Raw genomic sequence first — 17,054 nt, 5'->3', positions numbered from 1 at the left:
TTCCGGCCAAGATGGAGGCTTAGAAGGACATGCTCGGTCTCCCTCTACAACTGGAAAGGAATACAACTACCTCAAAACAAAAGATAACCAGAAATTCCAGAAAATAAAACTACATGGAAGCCCAACATATGAAGTCATAAACCAGCAGTGCTCGCCTGGATGGGTAGGAGGGGTAAAATCAGAATCGGAACGGAAAGGTCAGGTGGTACTGTTTGCAGTAGCAGCAGGGAGAGCGGCAGGGGAAGCAATCCCAGCTGCAGTCGAGCCCCAGCAACTCGCGACCCCAACGAGGGGAAAAGCAGCCCCCCCATTGCATCAGATGGTGAGGCCCAGAGGGCGGAGGACGGATCCCAGTCTTCCAGTGGAGAGTAATGGCAGGAATCCATCTTGGACCTTTGCCCCAACACAAAGTGCCACAATTCGGCGAAAAAGGTCAAGATTGCCACCAATCGCTGGGTAGTGACAAGTACACGGGGCTCCACCCCTCACAGCCTGCCCAGGAAACAAAGCAAAACACAAATCTGTCAAAATGAAGGAGACAACTATTGAAATTCCAGTGATGCAGTTCACCACGCAACAGATGAAGAAACTGACAGACGAACAAATAAGAAACCTTTCTGAGGCTCAGTTCAGAGCTATTGTTATAAGGTGGCTTACAGAATTAACAAAAGATTTGGAACAGGACAGAGAAGGAAAGAAAGCCACTCGTACTGAAATGAACAAAAACACATTCGAGACAAGTGGTGAGAAAATAAAAACAGAGATCAAATCAACAAAACGGAACATAGAGAAGGAACAAAGAGTCAACCAGTGCAGAAAGAGGAAACAAAAAATAAGGAAAGTGAGAAGAGGATCAGAAACTTCTGGGACAGCTATAAGAGATCGAACATTCAGATTATAGGATTGTTAGAGGGAGAAGAAGAAGAACTAGAAATTGAAAAATCATGTGAAAAAATAATGAAGCAAAACTTTCCAAACTTGGAGAAAGAAATAGACTTACAGACCCAGGAAGCACAGAGAGTTCCAGAAAAACTGGATCCAGGGAGAACCACTCCAAGACACATTATAATCAAATTGTCAAAAATTAAAGATAAAGAGAGAATCTTAAAAGCAGCAAGAGAGAAGAAAAGAATCATGTCCAAAGGGGTCCCAATTAGACTATCAGCTGACTTCTCAAGGGAGACCCTGCAGGCAAGAAGGGACTGGCAAGAAATGTTCAAAGTAATGAAAGTCCAAAACCTACAGCCATGAATACTGTATCCAGCGAAACTGTCATTCAGAATAGAAGGTCAGAGAAAGTGCTTCCAGGACAAAATAAAACAGAAGGAGTTCATTAGATCCAAACCACTATTATATGAGCTGTTAAAGGGACTGGTTTAGAAGGAGAAGAATCAAAACTATGAACATTAAAATGAAAACTGCATCACAACAACCAACAACAGAAGCTAGGGAATCAAAACAAAGGCAAACTAAGTAGGCAACGAAAGTGGAAAAAGAACTATAGATATGGGGAACATACTGGGGGGAAGTCAGCAGGGAGGGGGAAAGTTGAGAGGGAGGGAGATGGTATAGGAATTAAGAAGCATAATAGGAGGGAATGGAATAGACAGGAAGATGTTGAGAAGAACTATATGCACAACCAATGGACATGGACTAAAAGGGAGGGGACAACTGGAGGGAGGGGGGCCACCAGGTGGAGGGAAGCAGAGGAAAGGAAAATTGGGACAACTGTAACAGCATAATCAATAAAACTTTTTTTTAAAAGACTTAAAGTGGTAGATTGGGAGTCTTCTTGAAGGCAGAAACTGTGATTAATTTTTATTCTATTAACAAAGTAACTTATAATAATAGGAATGCAATAAATATTTGCTGTGTAATTATATAAATGATTTACTTAGAAAATTTGTGGGGAGGAGGAACTAAATAATACTTCAGCTATCCTGACTTTCCCCCCCAGCATCCAAAATCTTTTTAATAACAAGGTAGGATCTGGGGTTAGTCTTTGTAGTTTGGGCTGGCCCTTGGGCTTCTTGTACATTGGAACTTCTGACCTTTGGATATACATAGGGTTTGGTGTGGCCACGAGGGATTCCTGGGACCTAGCAGAAATGCCTGTACAGCTTTCAGCCCTTGTGAGGACCAGAAGGCAAGATGGTGCCATAGCCCTTGAGGGAGTCCAAGGCCTGCTGGTTGAAGGTGAGGATCTTGCCCCTAGCCTTGAGGATGCGGCCCCAGGTGGTGCTGTTCACATGAAGCTCACACACCTTCAGTGTGGGCACCTTCTGCCTGCATATGTCATTAGTTATAGTCCCTACAAACACGGCAACTTTGCCCTCCTGACCGGCAAGCTTCATCGTGCAGATCATCTGGGAAAGGGACAGAGGCAATCAGTTGGTGCGACTTGGGTACAACCTCTTCTACACCACTTGGTTGAAAGTGGAGTTGGTTTGTCTGGCCAGAAACTTGTATAGCTTGACCAACATCCCTAGGTAGATGTCCTGGCTCTTGGGATCCTTGTGTTCAACCTTTCAGTCTTTGGTGTGGTGCATGTGACAACAGACTCCCTTGAGGGTGGCAAGAGCCTGACTTCTTTATCTACAGACAGCCTCCCATCCTCTCATAACTTCATGCTTTTGTATATATGGGTTCATCGCTTCTCGGCCTTTTGGCTAAGATCAAGTGTTGTATATATGGGTTCATCTTCCTAGAATTCTTTATCCTTCCTAGACACTCTTTCTCCCCAACGATCCAAATTCCAAAGCAGTCATCCTCTGGTTTTAAATGAGTCCTCCCTTCTTCATAGCCAGGCACTTTCCTTACACCTTGAATGCACTCCACTCACTGGTGTCACACTGCTGTGAAGTGCAGTCTTGCTTAGCTGTCTCCCATCTGTTCAGTGAATCTCGGGGTTACTTTTGTCTTTTGGCCTCAGTACCTAGCACTGTGCTTTCTCTTTGTGTCTCTGTCTCTGTCTCTGTCTCTGTCTCTGTCTCTCTCTCTCTCTCTCTATATATATATATATATATATGTATATATATACACACACACACACACACACACACACACACACACACACATATATACAGAGAGAAAGCCTTAGTCTATAAAGTTTCAGCATAAATGAATGCATGGATAAAGAAATATCTATTCATTAGTGTGTGTATAGTTAAAAATTAATTCAAGAATCCCATTGTTGCTTAAGTAAATAAGTTATTGGAGAGTTTACTCTTTACATGTGTTGCCCACCCCATGTCAAGTGAATTTTGAATAAACAAATGAATAGAATTGCTAGGATAATAAAAATCATTACCACATTATGGTGTTTACTGTGTGCCAGACTCATCACTTAAGCACTTTAGATATAGAATGTTTTCTACTCCAGACTTTACACCTGACTATAATCTGGATATATTTTGTGCATGCTTAACACATACACACACACACACAAACACACATACACACACATCTGATGGAGACTTGTTTGTTTGTTGTTACTTAAATATATTAATACACCTAATCAATTTCTTACTCAAATCAAAACCACCATGTAAGTTTAGGTTTTCCAACCTGAATTTATAGCTTGTGCTGATATAATGTTTTTTCTGTAAAATAGATAACTTCAAAACAGTTGAAAAACAAGTGCTGTGGGTCTCGATGAAAGATGGTTTCCTTTGAAATTGGTCCTATCAATCCTGATTTTCATTCTTTTCTTTTTAATTTAAATAATTTTTATTTTTCAATTACAGTTGACATACAATATTATATCAGTTTCAGGAATACACCCCAGTGCTTAGACATTATATGACTTACTAAGTGATCACCCTAATAAGTTTAGTACCCACATGACACCATGCACAGTTATTAGAATATTATTGGCTATATTCCCTATGCTGTACTTACATCCCCATGACTATTCTGTAACAATCAATTTGCACTTCTTAGTTCCTTCACCTGTTTCACCTATCCTCCTAATCCCTCCCACTGGCAGCCATCAAAATATTCTCTGTATCTGTGAGTCTGTTTCTTAATTTCTAACTGGTTCTGTTGTGCTTGTTCACTTATTTTGCTCTTTTGGATTCAGTTGTTGATTGATATGTATTTATTGTCACTTTATTGTTCATATTTTTATCTTTCTTTTCTTCTTATTTTTAAAGAAGACCCTTTAACATTTCATGTAATACTAGTTGGTGGTGATGAACTTCTTTAGTTTTTCCTTGTCTGAGAATATCTTTATATGTTCTTCTAATTTAAATGATGGCTTTGCTGGGTACAGTAATGTTGATTGTATGTCCTGTTTTTTCATCATTTAAATATTTCTTGTCAATCCATTCTAGCCTGCAAAGTTTATTTTGAGAAGTCAGCTCACAGTCTTACAAGAGCTCCCTTGTAGATAACTGCTTTTCTCTTGCTACTTTTACAATTCTCTCTTTGTCTTTAACCTTTGGCATTTTGATTATGATGTGTCTCGGTGCAGGCCTCTTGGGATTCAGCTTATTTGGAACTCTCTGCACTTCCTAAACTTCTATGTATATTTTCTTCACCAGGTTATGGAAGTTTTCCTTCACTATTTTTTCAAATAGGTTTTCAATTTCTTATTTTTCCTCTTCTCCTTCTGGCACCCCATTGATGCAAATGTTGGTATGCTTGAAAATGTTCCAGAGGCTCCTTACACTATTCTCATTTTCTTAGGTTCTTTTTTGCTGTTTTGATTGGGTGTTTTTGCTTTTTTATATTATAAATTGCTGATTTGACTTTTGGCTTTATCTACTGTACTATTGATTTCCTGTAAATTATTCTTCATTTTAGTCAGTGTATCCTTAATTTCTAACTGGTTCTTTTTTATTGTTTCCATGTTTCATTTTGTTTTAACATTGTTGAATTTTTCACTGTTCATTGGGCATCCTTATAACCAGTGTTTTGAACTCTACATCTAGTAGATTGCTTGCCTCCATTTTGTTTAGTTCTTTTTCTGGAGGTTTTTTTTTGTTCTTTCACTTGGGACATTTTTGTTTCTCTCCTTATTTTGGTAGCCTCCCTGTGTTTGTTTCTATACGTACAGCTGCTATATCTCTTGAGCTTGGTAGAGTGACATAATGTAGTAGGCATTCTGTAGGGTCCAGTGGCACAGCCTCCCCAGTCACTCAAGCTGGGTACTCCAGATGCAATGCCCCTTCCCCTGTGTAGGCTGTGTATATCCTCCTGTTGTAGTTGAGCCTTGATTTCTGTTGGCATGTCAATGAGAAGAATTTAATCCCAGGCCTATAAGCTTCAAGAACTGGCTGTGACCATCAACCACTTACCATCATGTAGGACGAGCTGTGCAGTGGGCCACCCCACAGAGCAGGACTTACTTCAACAGAGCTCTTGTGCTCACAGACTCTTTCCCTTTAGTGTGTCACTTGTGGAGGTGGTTGGGTGGTGCTTTAATGTGGTCTGAAGCTGTCTGCTGGGTTCACTTGGTTCTGGGGCCTGCCAGGGGGTGCAGGTCAAGGTCAGCCTCTGCCTGTGTTCTGCTCATGGCCACCCAGCAAGACCTACAGAGTGATCTGAAGATGGCTTCTATTTGTGCTGGGCTTGGAGGGACCAAGGTATGAACAAACTGTGAACCAAGGTCAGATGCTGCTAGTGCCAGGTTTGTGGACACTTAGGGAGAGCTACAGGGCTAGCTGAGGCTAGATGCTGTTTTTTTTGTTTGTTTTTTTGTGGGTTTCTTTTTTTTTTTTTTGAGGATTTTAGGAAAGTCTGAAATATGAATTAAGACAAGCCATCCATATGGAAAAGCCACTGGAAACAGCTTGGGTGGGCCTGTAGGTTGGGTGAAGTGGAGTCTCAGGGAATCACCAGGGCAGGACAAACAGTGTGAGCCATGTTGGTGGAGACTCAGGCATGGCTCCTGCCTGTCAACTCTTTGTGGGAGATTGGGGGCTATCTCATAAAAGGAATAATGGCTTCTGCCAGCACTTTTGTCTGACAGAAAGCTGCCCTCTCCCCACCCAGCTCTCACCCTGATGCCAGACAATTCTGTTTTGCCCAGTGTGTCCCTGGAGCTTTTCAAACTGCTGCCCCAGTGCTGGGACTCAGAGGGAGTGAGTTAGAGTAAGTGAGTGCATGGGCCCTTTAAGAGAAACCACCTGGGACTCCAGAAGCCCTCTGTCTCACTCAGCCACAATCCCTGCTGGTTTTTACAACCAGAAGTTATGGGGACTTATCTTCCTCACACTGGAACCCTGGACTCAGGAGGCTTGGTGTAGAGCTGGAATGCCTAGCTCCCCAGGTGGGACATCCACAGCCAAGACATTGCTCTCAACTTTTAATCCACCACACTTGTATGTGGGACCAGCCTTTTCTGAGTCTCCACCCCTCCTACCATTCTCAATGTGACTTCTTCTTTAAATCCTTAGTGGTAGGACTTCTGTTCAGCTAGATTTCAGGTGGTTCCAAGTGATGGTTTTTCTGTAATTCAGTTGTAATTTTGATATGGTGTGGGAGGATGTGAGTACCACATTTAACTATGCACCATTTTGAACGCAAGTCATCATTTCTATTTTCTACAAATTGGGATAAAGGAGGGAAAATGGAATAACTTGTCCAAACTTCATGACTAGAGACAGATGTTTCAATTTTATAAATGTTTTCATATGTTGAGAGAAATGGAAACTTACAGGTTATAAAAATCATCCTTTCAGATTTCCGGCCAAGATGGAGGCACAAATACACATGCTGTGTCTCCTCACAACTAAGAAGAAATTTACAGCCACTTCAAAACTAAAAGAAAAAAAAAGAGAAACCAGAAAATCAAAACTACAGGGAAGTTCAGCCAAGGAATAAAGAAGAAATAATCAGCCAGAAAGGTAGAAGGAGTAGAGCTGGAGTGGAGAGAAACAAGAGCAGAGCAACAGCTGTGGGGGCGGTGCTTGGCAGGCAGCACGGCTAGAGGGAGCGTGGCTAGTGGGAGAATGGTGGGTATGGCTAGCAGTAGCCATGGTAAAAAACACAGTCATAGAGTTTAAACCCAAGAAGCGATGCCAGCCCCAAACCAGACTATGTAGCTTGTGGTTCCAGCACCAGGGAAAATAGGGCCACATTGCTTCTGACTGTGAAAGCAAGGGCTAGGGCAGAGGAAGAAGGTACTAGTCTGAAAAAGGAGGCAGCTTGCTTAGTACAGAAAGGGGGAGGAGTGCCTGGAAAAATGGCAGCAACTGGCACTTTTCCCTCTCAGACTCCTTCCCAACATACATGCCAAGACACAGTGAAACAGTAAGCAGCACTAATGAATACCTAAGACTCTGCCCCTCTATAACATAAGAGTGTGCTAGCCCCACCCAAATCACAGAGGCAATCACAGAAAGCTGTCATGATGAGGAGGCAGAGAAGTACAGCCCAGAAGTAGGGGCAGATCAAAGTCCCAGTGACACAACTAAGCAGTGAGCAGATAGCAACACCCAACAAATGAGGAGGTAGCGAGCTTAACAGATGCACAGTTTAAGGCATTGGTGATAAAGATGCTCACAGACTTGACAGAAAATGTTAAACAGGACAGACAATAAATGAAGGCTATCCTGGATGAAATGAAGGAAAATCCATATGAAACAAGTGGTGAAGGAAAGGAAACCAGAGTTCAAATCAACAAATTGAAACATAAGGAAAAAATAAACAGTCAATCAGTACAGAAGGAGAAAATGAGAATTTTTAAGAATTAGGAGAGACTTAGAAACCTCTGGGAAAGCTATAAATGTGCCAACATCCAAATCATAGGGTTGTCAGAAGGTGAAGAGGCAGAGCAAAAAACTGAAAACTTATGTGAAAAAATAATGAAGGGAAACTTCCCTAATTTTAGGAAGGAAATGGATATACCGGTCCAGGAAGCATGGAGTTGCAAACAAACTAGACCCAGGGAGGACCACACCAAGACACATCATAATCAAAATGCCGAAGGTTATGGATAAAGAGAGAATATTAAAAGCAGCAAGAGAGAAGAGGAGAATTACCTACAAAGGGGTACCTATGAGACTGTCAGCTGATTTCTCAAAAGAAACTTTGCAGGCAAGAAGGGACTGGCAGGAAATATTAAAAGTGATGAAAAACAAGGACCTAAAACTAAGATTACTCTATCCAGCAAAGCTATCATTTAGAATGGAAAGGCAGAGAAAGTGCTTCCCAGACACTTTATTATATGAAATGTTAAAGGGACTTATTTAGGAAAAAGAAGGTCAAAACTATGAACGTTAAAATGAAAACAGTATCACAACTATCAACAACAGAAGCTAGGGAATGAAACAAAGGCAAACTAAGTAGACAACCAGAGTGGGAGTAGAATCCTAGGTATGGGGAGCATGTGGGGGGAGGTCAACTGGGAGGGGAAGGGGGGAGAGGGAGGGAAATGGTGCAGGAATTAAGAAGCATAGTAGGAGGGTGCAGAATGGACAGGGGGATGTAGAGAAGAGCTTATACGTATGACCCATGGACATGGACTGGGGGGTGGGGACTCCTGGAGGGAGGTGGTTGCTGGGTGGAGGGGAGCAAAGGGAAAAGAAATTGGAGCAACTATAACAGCATAATTAATAAAACATACCAAAAAAATTATCCTTTCAGATTCTTTTTATTTTCAGATTAGGAGCATTGTTAAGTGACATTGAATTCACAAGGTCAAATTCTTGTTAGCTGAATGATTTATAAATCGACAGTTAAACTCAAATGGGTTGATTTTTTTATTGCTTCTCCAATCTCAAGTTGGGATAGAAAACTTTTGGTGACATGATATGAAGAAATGGTATCTTCTGCCAGACTTTAGTAAACCTGATGAGGAAGAGGAGGAGGAGGAGGAGGATGGTGATGACAATGGTGGTGATGGTGATGGTAATAGCGGTGCTGATGGTGATGATGATAATAAAGAAAAAGAAGAAAGAGAAAGAGCAGGAAGAAGAAGAGAAGAGCTACCAATCTAGCTGTTATTCACACAGCACCAGCATTTACTGGTTAACACTGTGACAACATCGATCATTTTTCTTAACACTAACAATACTGTGAAACTGCAGGGTAGTCTGGAAGTACTGCCATTTGGTCTTTTGAGCTGAATCGGGCATTTTCACCTGCATAATGCCTTGCAGTTTTGTTCATTTTTCTGAACCCTGAGCACTTGGCAAGCAGCACAACTCAGAGCTGTAGTTTTTTAATGACTTCAGCCAGAGGGTTCTGCCCAAGACTCTCTGCCCCTTCCCCACTGAGAAACTTGGATTGATGTTTTTAGTTGTTTATCCAAAATAAATAAACAAAACCTGGTGACAACATTGCCTCTTCTTTTATTAAGCTTGCTATTTTGAGGCAATCAACATTTTAAAAGTTACTATCAATTCATCTTCTATATTTTGCCTTCTTAAAAAAAAAAAAAACTAAAGCCCACTAACTAGTTTAAAAGAGATGATAGAACAAAGCAGGCTTTTTCCTCCTCATGAACTGTGTATATAATTACTTGAATCATGTTGAATTTCATCCATATGCTGGGGAAGGAAAAAAACAGCAAAAATAACTACTGTGAATTCAAACTGCAAATGAATGGAACCAGCCTCATTCATAAATGTCATATGAAGCTTTGGTTAAAAAGGCAAGTCTGTCATTCCAGGGACAGCAGCTGTTGTTATGTCAAACAAAATGGATACAAATGGGTATTATTTTAAAGTGAAATGCTTAATTTCAGGCCTAACAAGCACACTGTCCTCTGTGGAGCCCTGTGTCACACGAGCCATGATCTCCAGTAGAGGGCTTGATTGCACAGGAAATCAAGCTCACAGGCTGCGGCCAGGGGACCAGCAAACACACTGGCAATGTTTGAGTTACTATGGCAATCACAAAATAGGAAGGCCTTTTCTTCTTTTCCCCATCTCTGCATGCAGCCACAGCCTGCTCCTGAATAGGCCACATCTGCAAAAAGTTTTAACACGGTACTCAGATAAAGAAAAGGATCCCAAAAATGGGCACTGACCCGTCTCAAAAAATGTTGCAAATTTTACATACAAGAATTGGGGAGCTGGGCCACTTTGCACAGGTTATGTCATAATGCAAACACAAAGGGATAAAAGCACATGAAGGCTTTGGCTGTCAGATACTGAGAGGAGGGAACAGCAGAAGTAAATGACAGCTTAAATGCAGATGTAAGGAGAAAAGTCAAAGATGGGTGACAGAAAGTTACTGGTCAATGAATAAGGGGGAAATTTCAAACACACACACAAAAAAACAGACAAAAGGGTAAAATACAATAAAATCCATCTATAGAGATTTACTGAGAAAACCCCTCAAAGCATATTTAGCAAATCTTAGAACTATGAGACCCTGTGAAACCAACACATGGCTCTTTAGATGGGTCTTTGTAGATTTTTCGCATCCACCACTGTTTCCATGCAACTTACCAACAGGCTGAGGATGTTTTCAGACAATGGTGGAGACCCTTGGGAACTGATATTTAGATACAGCTTCAAAAAATGTATATTTACTTATATATATATATATATATATATGTATGTATACACACACACACACACACACACATATACACACACATACATATATTTATATATGTATGTCTATATGTATACATACATACAGAGAGAGAGAGAGAGAGAGAGAGAGAAGGAGAGACAGGTAGCTGAAATCAAGAGGACTGGCTCACCACTAATTCTAAGGCACTGGTTTACAATGAGAAGACTCTCTCCCCACCCACACCCCCACTTCCCTATACAGGTTTTTTAAATTTGACACTTAGTCAGATTTTATTTGAAATTCCTCATCTCTCCCAGGTTTAAAAGTGATCGTCAGCTTTCTGGAATGGACCTTCCCGCCCACACCCTTGGCGTGAAGGGGACCATCTTTAGGCTTTAGAAGAATAGTTCATTCCTCCTCGTGGCAAATTCAACCCACCACCCCTCTACTGAGCCAAAGGGTGAGCAAGGATGCATTCCCTCTTGAACAATCCAAATGTCAAGAAGAAGCAAAAATAGTGAAATTAATCATTTATTCTTTTAACTTAAAAAGCTATTCATGGCATGAAAGCAGTTGGAATATACTTGGGTGGGTAGCAGACTAAAAAGTTGCCATTTGCAAGAGTTGAAACTCAGAGAGAAGAATACTTTTAAATAGCATGAACTCACCACAAAAAGTCCACAGCGCTGAAAGGCATCCAGAGTCCAGTAAAACTGACACTACATTTCACATTCATTGACTCTTGTTTCTTTGGGAGAGTTTTCATATGAAGAGAAAAGAGACAATGGAAGACAATAGTGCTACCTTATCAAAGTTCATTCATGCAGCTATTTCAAATACTTTTAACTGCTTGTCAATAGGTCTTGCAAGTCTCTAAGATTCTAAACGTTCTGTCACATTTGTGTACTAACCACTTAAAGTTCTGCTAAAGCTTTGTGACCTGGACTGCCTCCCCTTTCTGAGGGTCAAAATGCAAGGCGAAGCCATTGTGTTAAACGCCCTTCATTAAATTCATTGATTTGACCTGTATTTTAAAGACCAAAAGTCAAATGGAATGGGAAGTTAAAGTTCCCATACAGAGTCCTCTCCTGTGCAGATTTAGCTCCCTCAAACTGTCCTGTGTGCAGGCAGAGAACATTTTAGGGCAGGTTGAAGTCTGTCTTGCAGCTAGACAAGCATTTTGGGAAAAAGTTTGGTTTGTTTTTAATTTTATGCAAAGATGAAACAAATGCTAAGGTTAAGGGAAGCTGTTGTCTTGAACTTGATTTTCCCCCTGAAGAGGTAGTTTTGTCCCCTTCTATAAGCAGCTTCACAAGGCTGCAGCTGAGGCTGCCCCACCGCTCCACTGGGGGTGCCTGCTCCTGCTCAGAATTATTTGAGGGTGAATTGTCCTCCTTTTAGTCAGTATAAGCTTTTGGGCTTGAAATGAGCTTGAGTTTCCTTTTGGACATATCAAGGGATGTTGGCATTTCTTAAAGCCCTATCTTTTGGGGTGTGAGGTTTTTTATGGCAAAAAATAATGGTCACAAACAGTACTCATTTATGGGGGGTGGGGTGGGGAGGCAAAGCAAGAAGAGGAATTGCCAGTAAAAAGCTAGAAAAGTGCCCTTCAGCTATAAGTCCACTGTATCCTGATGTTTCTTTCTCTCTTTCCCATTTTGAGCCTTAATCACTCTCCTATATTTTCTAATTAAAAGAAGTAGAACAACCATCCATTTATTTCTTTGTAGAAAAATAGCAGAAATCAAACTGTTGATACAGTTATTATTATTATTATTAATTCAAGAAACCCAGGGCCTGGGCTGTATGCTCCTCAGTTTCAGAGGGGTCAGCTGTCACCCTAGTGGGCCCAAAAGTAAGACTACCTCAGTAGTCCTGGAAGACAAAGCATGGGACATTTGAGAAGCAGCTCTACCCCAAGACCCACACTGGGCATTTGCCCTCCCCAATCACAAAAGAAGACTGAAGAGGACCTATGGACAAGAAGACATGAGACTGTGCCCTTCAAGGAGCAGAAGGATTAGGCTTAGTGCATGCCCAATGCTGAAACAGCCCCTGCTCCTCTCCCCACCCCAGGCTTACCACTTACATTTTCCATCTGGCTCCCAGAACATGAGCAGCCAGACTCTTATCCCCCAGGAAGGAGATTGGGAAATCTTTCAACCCAGGAGGAAAAAAAAATAGAGACTGACATTGAAGATTCCTCAACAGTAAACCCACCAAGACCGCTGTACAGTGAAACTCAAAGTCAAATAGCCCACTCATTACAGCCAGAGCTTTCAAATAGCTTTAGAGACCCAATTCCAAATTATTAGCAGACATCAAGGGTTAAGAGACAACCCCAAAAATAAGAGAGGCATTTGTAATAAAAGAGAGATCAAGAATAGAGAGGAATTCTACAATTTTTTCCTGAGAATAATTAGTAAGCAAAACTGACAAGATGCTTACCCTCATGGAGTGCACATATTAAATGCTTATTGAAATAATCCAGGAGGGATTATTGGCAGGCTGGGCATGGTGGAGACAGGGAACATGGGGAAAGAAGGTCAGATTCTGGCCATAATCTTAGGGTAGGGCTAACAGAATTTGCTGGCAAATTAGGTGTAGAATACCAAAGGGAGGAATTAATGAGTTATGGATGACTTCATGAGAAGAAAGAAGATTGGAACATGGTTTGGTACCTATAGAATTTGATATGCTCATTACACATTCAGGCAGAAATGTCATTAAGCAAATGGTATATGACTCTGTGGTAAGGGAGAAGCCCAGGCTAGAGACAATCGAGGAATCCTCATTCTTCTTTCTATACCTTTCCATGCCCTTTCCATGTCTGGATTTGCTGAGGACATTGATCTACCCTTATGAGATGGAGATAGGCCATGGTGGACTTGGAAGTAGAAAACACAGAGCACCCAGTCTCTATGATCATTGTCTTACTGGGTACCCAGTTCCTGGTCCATATGAGAGCCCTGCCAGGTGCCCTGTAGGAAGTCATGTGCTTCTGTGAATTCACAGGGAGACTCCCACCACCCTCTTCTCCATGAAGACTTCATCTAACAGTGACAATATTGCCCTTTCCTTACACAAATAATTTTGTACTTGCTCCTTAGTTCCCAAAACTGCACCAATATATAATTTGGGATACATACATAGATGTTAACATATCAGAAAAGCAAGGAAATGATTAAACTAAAAGTCAGGATATCAATAACTCTGGAAGGAGAGAGAAGCAAGCAATTGGGAAAGAGCACAAGGTACTGACTATTTTCTATTCCTTAATCTGGGTGAAGGATGTGTTGGCAAATAGGTTCAACATATGAATTTGCAGGGGACTCAAATATTCATCTTATAGTGTATCATCATTTGCTCATGTTGTCCTTTATATCTCTCAATAAAGATTGGTAGTTTATTATTCTTCACATAAATTCTACACATTTATTGTTAATATTTTACCTACCTAGGTAGTGTGTGTGTGTGTGTGTGTGTGTGTGTGTGTGTGTTGGGGAAAGTTTGTTTCTAACATAAACATATTTTTCTTCTCATTATATGCCATAATTGATTATTTTTGGTATAAAACACTATTTCTTTTTTACATTTATCTTTTTTGTATATTTTATTGATTATATTGTTATAATAGTTACAATTTTTCCCCCTTTGCTCCCCTCCATCCAGTAACCCCCTTCCCCCAGCAATCCCACCCCCTTAGTTCATGTCCATGGGTCATGCATACAGGTTCTTTGGCTTCACCCTTTCTTATATTCTTCTTTTTTAAAAAACTTAATTAATTAATTTTTATAACAATAAAATGTAACATTTCCCATTCTCAGGCTTAAGACTCTTTATAATCTTATAAAGGACAATGGCCGAAGGTCTCATGCTTCTCTAGCTGCTTCAAGCTGGACATCGCCATCATCCTACCTACCCTTGGGTCGAGAAATCCCTAATAAGAGTGGGGGTGTGGAGAGGATGGTGGCCTTCCCACATGGGGAAGGATCTTGCAGACTACAGGTCAGTTGGCTGTCCCCGGACAACAGCATGCTTGGTTTAACAGGCTGGCATCCTTGTTGTATTCTGGGGGCAACAGATTTTGCCAGAAGGATTAAAAGGCATCATTCAATCCATAACCACTAGATGACAAAAGGCAGGGATTAATTTTTCAATGTCCCATATTGGGGGGCGGGGCTCTTTGGAAGGTGTGCAAGGCACGTCATACCTGTCCAAAACCCTTTTGCCTGCTATACATAGTTTGGGCTGAGGGGAATAATTTAGGTTTCCTCTCTCTCAGACCTCTGGGCCCTTTGTGTCCAAGCCATTAGGATAGAAACGAGAAACCAGTTTTAAAGTGATACCCGCAGATCACCACATGCTTCACCAACCCAGCCACTTAGTTCAGTCAAACCGTTGAGTCTCAGGAGGCAGCAATGCAGACAGGATTAAGTGAGGCCTATATGTACAATCACTTAGGTAATGAGATCATAGGCTTAGACCCTATGAAACCAGAACATAGATGTTAATTTATGCAACATAACCCACAATCCAATCTCTAAATTTGCAAGACTCTCTTATTGGAAAGACATCCAGTTGCAAAGCATTTGACATTCTTCTTGCCTGTAAATTAAGCATCTTTGATGATACCACAGCCCTAGTTTAACTTTCAAATGAAAACAAACTTTAAATGAAAATAAACGTTAAAGACAGCTGCACTACTTTATAGTCTACCACTGAGTGTTGTGATTTTCCTTGAATTGCAATTTTTCTCCTTAAGATTACCCTCCTTGTCATTAAAAGAACCGCATTAAGTCCAGTTTTAGTTTATCCTGTTTGTTTACATAAACACGACAAAAGCAGCAAATGATCACATATGATCTTTATGTCTGCTTTGCTGAAACTTACACAAGGAACATTTAGGGTAACTTTCAGTCTGCCCTTCAGGGCACAAGAGCTAAGCCACATACCTGCCATTCAGCCTTGCCTGCAAACACCTGTCTTTTCCAAGTCCTTCGGGTTTTCAATTGTGCTTTAAGGTCCCTTCTAGCCATCTTTCAGGAAAGCAACCTTCGTTCCTTCCATGGAAAGATTGCCATGGACCGCACAACCAACCAAGGTACCAGGCCTTTTCTCTCATGGGTTTTTATTACCTTCAAAAGTCAGTCCCATTTCCTCAGGGCTTTTTGGTAACAACCAGAGCCCAAGCATGTCTCCTTTAGGCATGACATTCCAGTCAAAGTCATGGTCAACAAAAACCTCTATTAACAACTGGTCTTATTAGTTCTATGCAGAGAACCTTATGTCATTGCTTACTTCTTCAGATGCCAAATTCTGGAGGGATCCGGTAGGGAGAAAAATATACAGTGTGAAGGAAAATCCTCATCCTTCTATTATTCACTAAAATTGAATTTCCATACATTTTCTTTTATTCACTGTCCTACATGTGAGGTTTTGTTTTCTTCTGGGGGGGGGGTTTGCTGGCTCATTTATTAATTTATTTTGCTTTCATTTTTTTCCCCCATTAAAAATTTTTGTTTCTTTGTTTTTCTATTACAGTTGTCCCACTTTTTTCCCTATTGCTTCCCCAAACCCTGCCCATCCTTTCTCCCACAGTCAGTCCCCACCCAGTTGTCCTTGTCCATGGGTCATTTATACATGTTCTTTGACTAGACCCTTCTCCTTCTTACCCCCTTCTTTCTCTCCCCCTTCCCCCCTTGTCACTTTTAGTCTACTCCTTGCTTACATACCTCTGGTTCAATTTTGCTCGTTTGTTTGTGTTGTTCATTGGTCTTCTGTAATAGGTGATAGCATAAGGTATTTTTCTTTCATAGCCTGGCTTATTTCACTAAGAATAATTCTCTCTAGTTCCATCCATGTTGTTGCAAATGGTAGAAGTTCCTGCTTTCTTTCTGCTACATAGTACTCCATAGTGTAAATGTACCAGTTTTTTGATCGACTCATCTACAGATGGGCACTTAGGTTGTTTCCAGCACTTGGCTGTTGTAAATAGTGCTGCTAAGAACATAGGGGTGCATAGGTTCTTTTGAATTCGTGTTTCAGGATTCTTTGGATATTATTCTGGCAATGGAATTGCTGGTTCAAAAAGGGAGTTCCATTTTTAGTTTTTTGAGGAAATTCCAAACTGTTTTCCATAGTGGCTGCACCAGTCTGCATTACCACCAACAGTGCACTAGGGTTCCCTTTCCTCCACATCCTCGCCAGCATTTGTTTGTTTGTTTGTTGATGATGACCATTCTGACTGGTGTGATGTGGTATCTCATTGTGGCTTTTATTTTCATCTCTCTGATGGCTAGTGATGTTGAGCATTTTTTCATTTGCCTATGGACTCTCTGTATGTCCTCTTTGGAGAAGTGTTTGTTCAGGTCTTTTGCCCATTTTTAAATTGGGTTCTCTGTCTTCTTGTTGTTGAGTCTTAAAAGTTCTTCATATATTTTGGAGATCAATCCCTTGTCTGAGGTATCATTGGCAAATATATTTTCCCATATGGTTGGTTTCTTTTTCATCTTGCTGATATTTTCTTTTGCTGAGCAGAAACTCTTTAGTTTGATGTAGTCCCATTTGTTTATTCTTTC

General features: G+C 40.9%; 1 pseudogene; it reads right to left on the bottom strand.

The window, feature by feature from the left end:
- Positions 1–1,995: 1,995 nt before the first annotated feature.
- LOC150012420 (large ribosomal subunit protein eL18 pseudogene) lies at positions 1,996–5,306 on the bottom strand (annotated as a pseudogene).
- Between the last annotated feature and the right edge of the window lie 11,748 nt (positions 5,307–17,054).

This window comes from Furipterus horrens, unplaced genomic scaffold, assembly GCF_987537825.1.
Source record: "Furipterus horrens unplaced genomic scaffold, mFurHor1.1.pri manual_scaffold_4, whole genome shotgun sequence".
Taxonomy (NCBI): domain Eukaryota; kingdom Metazoa; phylum Chordata; class Mammalia; order Chiroptera; family Furipteridae; genus Furipterus; species Furipterus horrens.
Note: the sequence above shows the minus strand (reverse complement) of the source record. Positions and strands in the feature narration are given on the sequence as shown.